The sequence below is a fragment of the Typopeltis vanoorti genome, chromosome 7, assembly GCF_054136105.1.
Source record: "Typopeltis vanoorti isolate ZY-2024b chromosome 7, IOZ_Tvanoo_1.0, whole genome shotgun sequence".
NCBI classification, from domain to species: Eukaryota; Metazoa; Arthropoda; class Arachnida; order Uropygi; family Thelyphonidae; genus Typopeltis; species Typopeltis vanoorti.
In genome coordinates, this window is record NC_143555.1 from 94,566,488 (window position 1) to 94,577,179 (window position 10,692).

Genomic DNA, 10,692 nt, shown 5'->3' on the forward strand with positions numbered 1-10,692 from the left:
CCTTGGATTCCCTCCAGTAAATGCTGTTTCAAGGTGATAATTATCTCTCAGTAGCTACAGAAATTCCATTTTCTTTCTCTTGTATGCTCTTTTCAATCTATGTTCTATAACTGAAGTCTCCCATCATGATTACTTGCTTTATGCTTTCTGAGCTAACTTGCTGATACGTATTTACATCTTCCTTTGCACTTACCTAGCCTAAAGTAGCAACTGCTCCTTAAACAGTTAACTTCTACTCTTGTTGGTACTTCTGCTATCATCCAGCAATATGCCACCCTTCCTGTTCTTTCTGATCTCTCAGAAAGTACATTCCCCTTACATTCTATTTTTATTCTGTTATTTCCAAGAATAAATAAGAAATTTTGACTGCTTGGAGAACTATATTAGTGATGATTATTTTTAAATTAATTTAATATTAATTAATAGTTAATTAAAATTGAGAATACCAGTAAATTCAATCTGATCATCATCAGTGCTAAGTTAATTCATTTGTACATAGATGATTAAAGAAATTCAGAATTTAGCAACATGCTTAAGAATACATTCATTTGTTGAATCCATTTTGTTAGTATTTTATATTTACTGAAATAAAGTTGTCATATCTCTTTCATGCATTACATCTTAGCCTAATTCCCTTCTCTCTCTCTCTCTGCATGATAAGCTCAGTGGCTTGTTAAAGACAAGTTGGCTTTTCATAAATTAATGTTGATATTGATTAGCATTTTTTATATATGTGTATAGCCTACTCATTGTCATTTTGTGTTATGTGTTCTTTGGTTCATTTGTTTATTTTACAGGGAAGCCAAGTTTTGAGGAAGATAATTGCTATCATTACCTTTCCTATAAACTAGCTAGTTCATCTTAACTTGAATGGCCCTTGTTGTTGAAAATATTGAGTATTATTAGTTGAAAATTTTTGTTGAATTCTAAATGTGATTTGAAACTATGTTGTTTTCAACCAAAGGACTACTATCCGTGCTACAGAATTATCCTTTATTTATTTAAAATTATTATATATACATGCACACAGCAAACAAATCAAAAAACATCTATCCACTTTGCAGGCAGTCAGGAAGCTAAGCTTGAGGTAATTTTTAGTATTCAACTGACAAGAAAAATTAAAGAAAACAATTTTTTTAAGTAATCCAAAAAATTTTGAATGAAAAAAAAACTTAAAAAAAGCATGATAGTATGTGACTTCTTTCACTGTGTAATGCTTTAAATAAACTCCTATTTAAACTATACTTCTGTCTTTTGTAATTTTTGAATACATTTAATTTGAAATGAAAAAATTTGAAATTTCATTTTTCAAAAAAAATTTTATAATCTCCTATTATTTACATATATACATAAAAATATCTCTATAAGCATACTCATTCCTTAATGAACAAAGGCATAAAAAATTATATCAGCCAAATCAGAGAAATTAAGAGTTTAAAAACATCACCTTACTATTACAACTTTCTGCACTTCATAGCAAGAGCACTTTCTTTCCTTGCATTATTCCATTTTTACTCCTACATTTACTTTGCTTCATAGTATATGTCTTCATTGCACTTGAGGAATTTTTAATTTTCAGTATTGTTATATCCTGTCAACTTACTGATCTTCCATTAGAGTTGTCCAAGTTTTTTGACACTTCTATATCAAATATAAAGCAATCAGAATCACTAAAACCTTAGAATCTCTTCCAAATTCCAGACATTTTAGGAGGTAGGGTTTTCAACTGAAGTACTTTTATCCATATAACAATCTCATTATTTATATTAGCATTGAAGTTCAGTACTAAATAGAGTTTATAGAAAGGGAACTTTCTTTCTATGTACATGCATGTTATTTTTTTTCCTAGCACACATATATAGAGTATTATGAACTGTATTATTTTAATGGCAATTTTTAATACTACCATATACGTTCAATTTAAGTATTTTTTGATATCTGTATTATACTTTTGTGTTAACCTGTAAAACTTAATTATATTAATAACAATTACATCAATCCTGACTCTGTTTAATTTGTATAAATATCATCAAAATAACCTGGTTTCTATGTATGAAAATTAAAGAGTAATTTCTCATCACTGTCAACAGATAACACATTGCAATTTCTCTCATCCAGCAAAGTTAACATTTTTAAATTTGTAAATTTGCATTTTTATAAAGTTAGTTTTAATAGTATGGCCAACTCAGTAAACAACAACAACAAAAAAGAAAATTGCACCTTGATGGTCATCACTTTTTAACATAACTGAAAAAAAAATTATTTTAAGATCTAGGCACACATAATTGTAAATACACAGTTGCTCTTATTTTCAAACATAAGAAGATAAGTTTGTATGTAGAATTCAGAGAATGTTTATGAATTAATCATTTTGGGCACTAATTAAGAGTGTATACTGCACAGTTAAAATGCAGATATAATGAAATGTTTCTATACTTGCACTTTAAATCTGATGCTATGATGAATATTCAAAATAATTATCTTTTAACATTTGTGGGAAGGAAGGATATTCATTTCATCAAAGAGAAACTTTAGAGCAAAACTAAAATCAAAAATTCTTGTTCATTTTTTTTTCTTTTTTCATTTCATTATTTTTCATTAAATCAAGCTGCCATTTGTAATATTGTGTAACTATGGAATCGTGATAAAAAAAAATTTTGACATGTTAGTTAATAGAATTCAGGACCAAATTTATAGTAGTGAAATTTTGACATCCATTGACAATTTGCATAAAAAAAATGAAAAAATCTGCATATTTCTATTTTTTGTGATTTTATCAAGCAGTAGTGTTCTGGTGTATTCTTTGTATATAAATGAAAAAGCAATTACCTTAGAAATAATTTTGCAAAATATATAGTATTTACCTTTTGCAGCTTTGAATATCTCTCTGTAGGTAGTACTGACTGTAAAATTTGTCAGGTTAGCAAAATAATATTTTGGATTTTGATTGAATATTGCTGAAACTTTTTGCACAGTAAGAAATATGCTGCCATAAAGTACTGTCACATTTTTATGATGTATGTAATACTCACACATTTCTGTATTTAAAACACTATCAGAGTTTCCTCTGCTGGCAGTGGACTATTTAGTTATTCACAATTGTAATTTGGGAAACTCAGCCAAATTGCATTTATTGTAGAGTACATAGTTGCATTTACATTGGATCTATAAGATAAAGTATATTTTAATTAATTTTAAAATCTGAAATTAATTTTACAAGGAAGGACTTTTAACTGCACAGCAAATCTGGTAACTTTCTATCAGACTTACATGGAATCTTTTTGTATTTGGATCTACCAGAGACAACATAGATTATCACCCCATCCCCACTAGTACCAGTATCTAGTATTGATGGCCAACAGAATTAATTTCTATTTAATATTCCATACATGTTGTTCATTAATCAATAGTATTTGGGATTTCAAATATTATATGAAATTTTTGGTAAGAGAAAAAAAAGCACCACAACAAATTAATAGCATGTTATTGCTTCAAAAGCATTAATCTCGTAAATAATTATAGTATTTTTCATTTAAAATATTATCTACTATTACAATACAGACATCTCCATCAAGAGAGCCTACATTAACTATTATTCACTGACAAAGCACTTATGACCATGACTGATAACCCATTCCACTCATTCCCTACACCCCAAGCAAAATATCTAGTCCCACACCCTTCTTAATCACACTCTTACACAACTTCCAGTGATCTGCTCTTGTTGAATATTATAGGCACTAACTAAAATATATCAGCTTAGCAAAATATATTTTGCATTTTTAATGAATATTGCTGATACCTTTTGCACAGTAAGAAATATGTTGCAATAAAACAATTTCAAAATTACATTTGTTTGTTCACTATCCACTTTTTTGACCATTTTTACCAGTTTAGCATCTTAATGTAAGTATGGACAAATGTTTAGATTTTCTTATTTTACATAATTTCATTTAGAAAAAAATTAATTCAAGGCTGTTCTACTAATTGTTTTATCTGTTCCAAGTAGTATGATGTCTAATAAGTGTTGTCAGTTTTAAATATTATGTCACTGCAAAACATTTAAGAAATATTGTGGCATGATCATTATGGCTATTCTCAAATTCAGCATTATTTCTCAGTAATCAAAAAAGATAATGAGGCTTATGCCTAGATCATGTATATATATGTAACTAATTATTTCCTAAAATATTTATTACTAAATTTTAGGAAATAATTAGTTACAATTATTTTTCAAATCATCTGCACTATGTGATATAATATTCTGTCTTGATGAGACTAGACTGATGTAAGAAAAATTAAAGATGTTTATAATAGTTTTGTTTTCAGTAACACATTCCTACCAAACTAGTACAGTGCAGCGCTGCTCTGAGTTGAAATGCTATCTCTCTCTCTTTTTTTATTTTTTTATGTGATTTCCACCTAAAAAAAAAGAGAGGTTGTAAACCTCTAAACCAATACATGAGTTAGTGGGCTAAGGATTATTTTCTGTTTTTATTAATTTTATATATTTTTATATCTATCTACTTTTTTACATAATCCAGAAACCTTGCTCTAAGGACTGAACATGGAACTTTTTTAAGTCCCTTCAGACCTCCAATAAGTGGGACACGACACTGTTAGGCAGTGAAATTCATCTTCCCACCTAAAGACCATCACAAACATCCATGACCAAACAGGATTCAAGCTTGTGGCCTGTTGGTTGGAGAGTTGCTAAGCTCACCACTTAGCTAACCAGTCTGGATAATAATTTAATATTTTGAATTTATCTACTAGGTTTTGCTGATCTCCTGATAATATTGTTGCTTTTACTATTACTGCAGCAAGGCAGTAGAACTGATGAACTGTTTCTTCTATGAGTCAATATTACACAAGACTCTTGCTTCTGCAATATTTACTTTTTTCTTTTCCCATGTTGGTTAAGTAAGGTCACTGGTCTTAATTGAATATTTCTGGAGAAATGTTCAATTAAGAGCCATGAAAATTTCTATAACATGTTACTTATAATTCATATTAACTTTTTTAACTCCCAACACATGATCAAAATAAATAATAAATGAATAACTCTAATAACTAAACCTTTTTTTTTTTTTACACTGTTTATCACACCAAATACATGGTTCTGGAGAGGTTTCTAAAGATTGTTAACTATGATAGCTCGGTCACAGAAAGTCAAAAATGCAAGTGCATCTTTGGGGAACATTTCTAGGCAAACTGGCCAGAACACATGCAATTAAACACACACACAATACACTGGCCTCATTGCTTTAGCTGTAATCCCAAATAACAACAACACATGTTCAAGGAGAATTCCATAAATTACATGTATTAAATTTTAAAGTACTTATTGGGAAATGTTGAGAAATGCTTTCGGCCCCTCCTGTCTAACACTGTTTTTTTCCTCTTATGTTTTCCACGTAATTTTTTTCTACTGTAAAATCTTTGTACTTTGCTCAATGTTCTTGCATATCTTGACTGAGAAGCTATATATATATATATACACACACACACAGATATTTTTCCAAAAAATATTGGTTCTATAAATTGGTATAGCCTGAGAAACTGAATTATCTCATATATGAATGATCGAGAGCCTCCATAGCTCATTTGGTATAGACAGAGCCCTTTGGTCAGAAAGACCTGGGTTCAATTCCCATCAGTGACATGAGGAACCTTTATATGGTTCGACGAAAGGTGTGCTAGCTGGTCTCATACAGAGGTAGGGAATTTTTTTCACCCAGAAACTCAGGTTTTGTGTTCCCCAGCAAACCGGCCCCATGAACACATGCATCTGCATACATAGAGCTAACCACCTTATCCTCAGCTCCATAACAGGCCACTAGGCCTAATACATAAAAAGGAAGAAGAAGATGAACTGATTGAGTATCATTGTGGCAATTTGCATTTGGATACTTGGAAAAAATTTAGAAATTGCACATGATGTAAGTGCTGTTTTCAAATTTTGTCAGTTCAATTGTTATGATGTGCACCAATCTGGTCAAGCTGGTTTTCAAAGGGATGAAGATATCTTAAAGAAGGCTTAGAGAGGATTCACTAAGTCAGTATCTAGTCTTTGGAATATGGATTATGAAAAGAAAGATTAAGGGAATGCAAATTGCTGAGCCTTGTGAATAGAGGAAGAAGAAAAGAGGATGTGATTCAAGCATATAGGTTGGTGAGGGTTTTTTTTACAAGATTAATGTGAAGGAGATTTTTCATAGGTAGAAGGAAACAAGAGTAGAATGAGAGGCCATCCCTGGAAGCTGTATAAAGGGGATATGGGAAAAGGAGTTAGAAGCAAGTTCTTTGTAAGTGGTATGTGTTGCCTGAGTGTCATATGGTGAGGAAACTCTGAATGGGTTTAAGGCACAGTTTAGTGATTTTTTTGTGTAAGATTGTAGAGCTCCTGTTGTGAGTCTTTTGATCTCTTTGAATGTGTGATGATGATAATAAAAATAAATATTATGTATTCTATAAATATATAATGATTAAAGGATTATGAACAAATTATATATACAGGCAGACCCCAACTTACATAAATTCAGACTTATGCAAATTATCCTGAAAGGGCTATGGAAAAATTTCCAAGTTACAAAAATTTTACTTAATATGCCTACCTTTCTTGCACACCAACTAACAGTGGCCTTCCTCAGACATTAATAATTTTTAGTGTTTGTGTGTGCTGTGGCAAAGTATACAATCTCATGACTGGAAAAAAGAGCAGAAGTGGAAAAAGTGAAGTGAAAATTTATCTAAAGATGAAAATTATAAAGAAATATGGTTATTCTGTCATCTCTTGGTAATTTCATAAAGTAGATCAAATGGCAAAATTTAACCTTTTTCTTTCTGTTTTCTGTTACTTTTTATAGTGTATTATATTACTGTACATTAATAAGTATATATTGAAATCTAATTTGTATGCACATCCTGTAAATGAAACTAATAGAAATAATCTTTAAAATATGTTAATGTACTATTGCATGCATATGCTGTAAACATTTTAGGGTGTGATTAATGTGGGAAGGGTTAAATCTGACTTACATAAAGGTTTGTGGACCATAACTCTTATATAAGTCTGGGTCTGTGTAATTTATGATTTTTATAATTATTATTATATAATCAGTAATGATTAAATGTATTGACAAAAAAATGTTATTTCCCAACATGAATATTGGGATATTGGAATGACTAGTTAAATTTTAAGAAATTAATTTCTTTTGAGTAAGGTTTCATTAAGCATAATGCAGAGCTAAACATCAAATTTTCTGCAGTGAGTTAGTATACTCTACAGTGCTCATATATCATAATAATAACGACATAGGCCTGCAATGGATTTATTGTCTTAAAATTTTTACCTTTCCAAACTTATTCCAAAAACCATATCCTGGGATACAGATTTTTTATAATGCAATTATTAGTTTTTTGTGAGTCATTTTCATGTGGAATAACAATTGAGGGAGTAGTCTAAAAGGAGTTCTCCATCACAGTTGTTATTCATTCATTTCACTTGAAGGAAACCTACAAAAATCTCATACTTGTACATAATAAGGGGTCAAATATGTAGCATATGATTGGCTACCTTGTGGGTGCCTAAAAGTCCTTTGCTTATTTAGATCAACAATTTGTAGAAAGCATGGAAACTTTCTACAAAGCTTCCATGCTATTTGTATGAATGAAAGTAGAGTATGCAGTCAGTGTTGGGCATGGAATCAGTGGCTGTAAAAAGTCAATCCGGATCCAAAAATATTCATGAAGGTTTGACTGACTGGAAAAATGTGCTATTATTATATGTTCTGTTTACATAAAACTGGGCACAAGGAAGTAGGTCATAAAAGCCTTAGATAAGATGGAAACTGTTCAGGTACTTAAAAGAGGGGAAGTTGTGGATCCTCACATAAGAAAATTGATTTCAGACAAGCAGGTTTCAAAAGAACAATGAAGGATGTTCAAAGAAGTATGAAATGGACTTGAAGTAATTTAAATATTGTCAACAAACAACATGCTCAACAAATTGAAAGAGTTCAGTTGCAGCATGAACTTGAAAATTCATTTCTGAAACCTACATTTGGAATGTTTTCCTGAAAATCTTAAAACTGTAAGCAAATAAGGGGAGAAAAAAAAAAAACTTTAAGATATCAAGTATCTAATTAAGGAAGTAGAAAGACTGTAGGAAGATTTTAAAAAAAAAAAAAAACGGTTAGCTAGTGGCTGTGCGCTTCGTAACCATATGCCTGGGGAAGGAGTGTCCTAGGCTCGATTCCCATGGGTGGTGGGAGGAGCTGAAGGATCTTCCTCAGCCATAGCAAGTTAGCCGGTCTTGGGCATGGACAGTAGGATTTTTTCCCCAGTTTATCCTAGGGTTTTTCATCCAGCAAAGTAGGCAAACCGGCCTTGAGAACTCAACACTACAGACAGAGAATACACTGGGGCGTAGGGCTGACCACCTTATCCTATGAACGGTTTGATGATTAATAAACCTTCGACACTGCAAGATAAAAGAGGGAAAAGGAAGATGAGATGAGATGAAAAAAACAGCAACGTGGAAATGACATTTTGTATAAAATACGAAGGTTGATAGAAAAAAAATAACACTGTTTTCAGAATCCAGCTGAATTAGGGAAATTTGCATTATTTGAAAAAAATTAAAAAATTCCAGGTTGTGTATTAAATTTGGGAAGAGTTATATATCATTATTAGCAGTTAAGATTATAAAATGATAGCTATCTTGAGTCTTAAAATTGTGATTATGAAAGTTGAATATCCCGTATTACTTGCATAATCAATCATAGCTTTCCTTTATACGTTATTCTAATTAGCTGTCTTCTGAAGGATGGAAACAAAAGAAGAAAAAAAATCAAATCACATTTCAGTGAATGGTTGTCTGATTTCACTCTCAAACTATAGTTCTTTCCAGAAGTAGTTTGTATAGATTTTATTGTATAAAGTAGCTTTTCAAATTACCTAATTAGCCTGTCTCAAGCAGAAAGTTTTCTTTCAGAAACTTTGCTTTATTTAGCAAAACAGATAATCTACATAGTGAATATACACAACTGACAGGAGATGCTCATAACCTTAACTCTCTGTACATTAATATAGTATATATAATATAATATATATAATAATGATATAATAGTTTTAATAATAAACGAATGTCTAATAATTATAATATATTTTTATCCTAATTTCAGGCTTTTTTAGTTAATTGAAATAGTGGGCTAACGTCTCATCCTCTCCTTAATGTTAGGCTCAACATCCTGTAACTTGGCTACTTATGAACCTGATTAATATAAAGGTAGGAGGGCTAATCATATCAAATGTCTTCCCCAACTGGTTTATGTGTTGGTAATACTGTTATTTTTGACCACACGAATTATGAGAGAGAATAAATGACTACTATTTGGGTTTTTTTGATCAAATTTATTTTAAAACAAAGTTATACCAACTAGCTTCAACTATGGCTGCTGGCTTCATCAGGGTAAAAGATGAATAAAATAGTAAGAACACTTAAATACTAAAAACTGTTAACACTAAATAACACTAAAAATACAATTGTATTCGGTTTATTTTATGGTTTTAGTGTTAACAGTTTTTAGCATTTAAGTGTTCTTACTATTTTTATACATCTTTTACCCTGATGAAGCCAGCAGCGACAGTTGGTGAAACTAGTTGGTATAGCTCTGTTTTAAAATAAATTTGACCAAAAAAACCCAAATAGCAGTCATTTATTCTCTCCTATGGTTTATGTGGATGAAAAAAAATCAGAATTCTTAGAAGGAAGTTCTGAGATTGACTAAATCATGTTTGGTTTTTTATAAAAGTCCTTATAAAAATTCTTTGCATCCTTGATAGGATTTGAACTTTCTGGCCAGAGGGCATTTATGTGGATTAACATGTAATGCTTTAAATTCCATTAAAAAAAATAAAAAGCTATAAATTATTAATTTGCTTAGTTTAAATTAAGTGCAAGTTGGGGGGGGGGGATTTCCAGTTTTGGTAAATTATATTATTCTCAACTTGTTGGTCCCATGCCGGGAATAATATACTATTACAAATTTCTTAATGTTCCAATCATTAAATCTATTCAAAAGTGCCTAGTTTCAATGCTCATTAAGAAATAGTGCTAATAACATATTCATTTCAGTGTTATTTAATTTCAGAAACTATTTTGAAATATGACTGACAATAGTTTTTTTTGCAGAATTATAAATGATTTTTTTTGAGTAAAAAAATAATAGATAAAGTGTGTTTTAAATTTTTATTTTTGTTTGTTTGTTTGCTTGTTAAAGCTCCTAATTGTCCAAACATCTGTAAAAACCATTTTCCAGTTCTCTGTGACGGAAGTTCAGAAAAATTTTCTTTACGACCACTTTCCTTACACTGTAAGGAAAATAGACTTATCAGGTCATCATGTGTGACAACACGGGCTGGGTGATATTCTCACTGTATTCATATAAATTTTGTGCATGTACAACATCCTATTCTATCTTTCTTTTGCATATTAAGTAGCTTGTAATGATTAAGCAATTTAGTATCTCAGCAACCTAACTATAACAGAGTAGTTAATCCTGCTTCTTAATCTGTCATGTGTGTGCATATGCTCTCACCAGTTTTTCTGTTTTACATAAGGAAAACCTCTAAGTTTTTGGGAGGAAACCCAGCTACTTCTGTGAAACTGCAAGCAAATTCGTATTT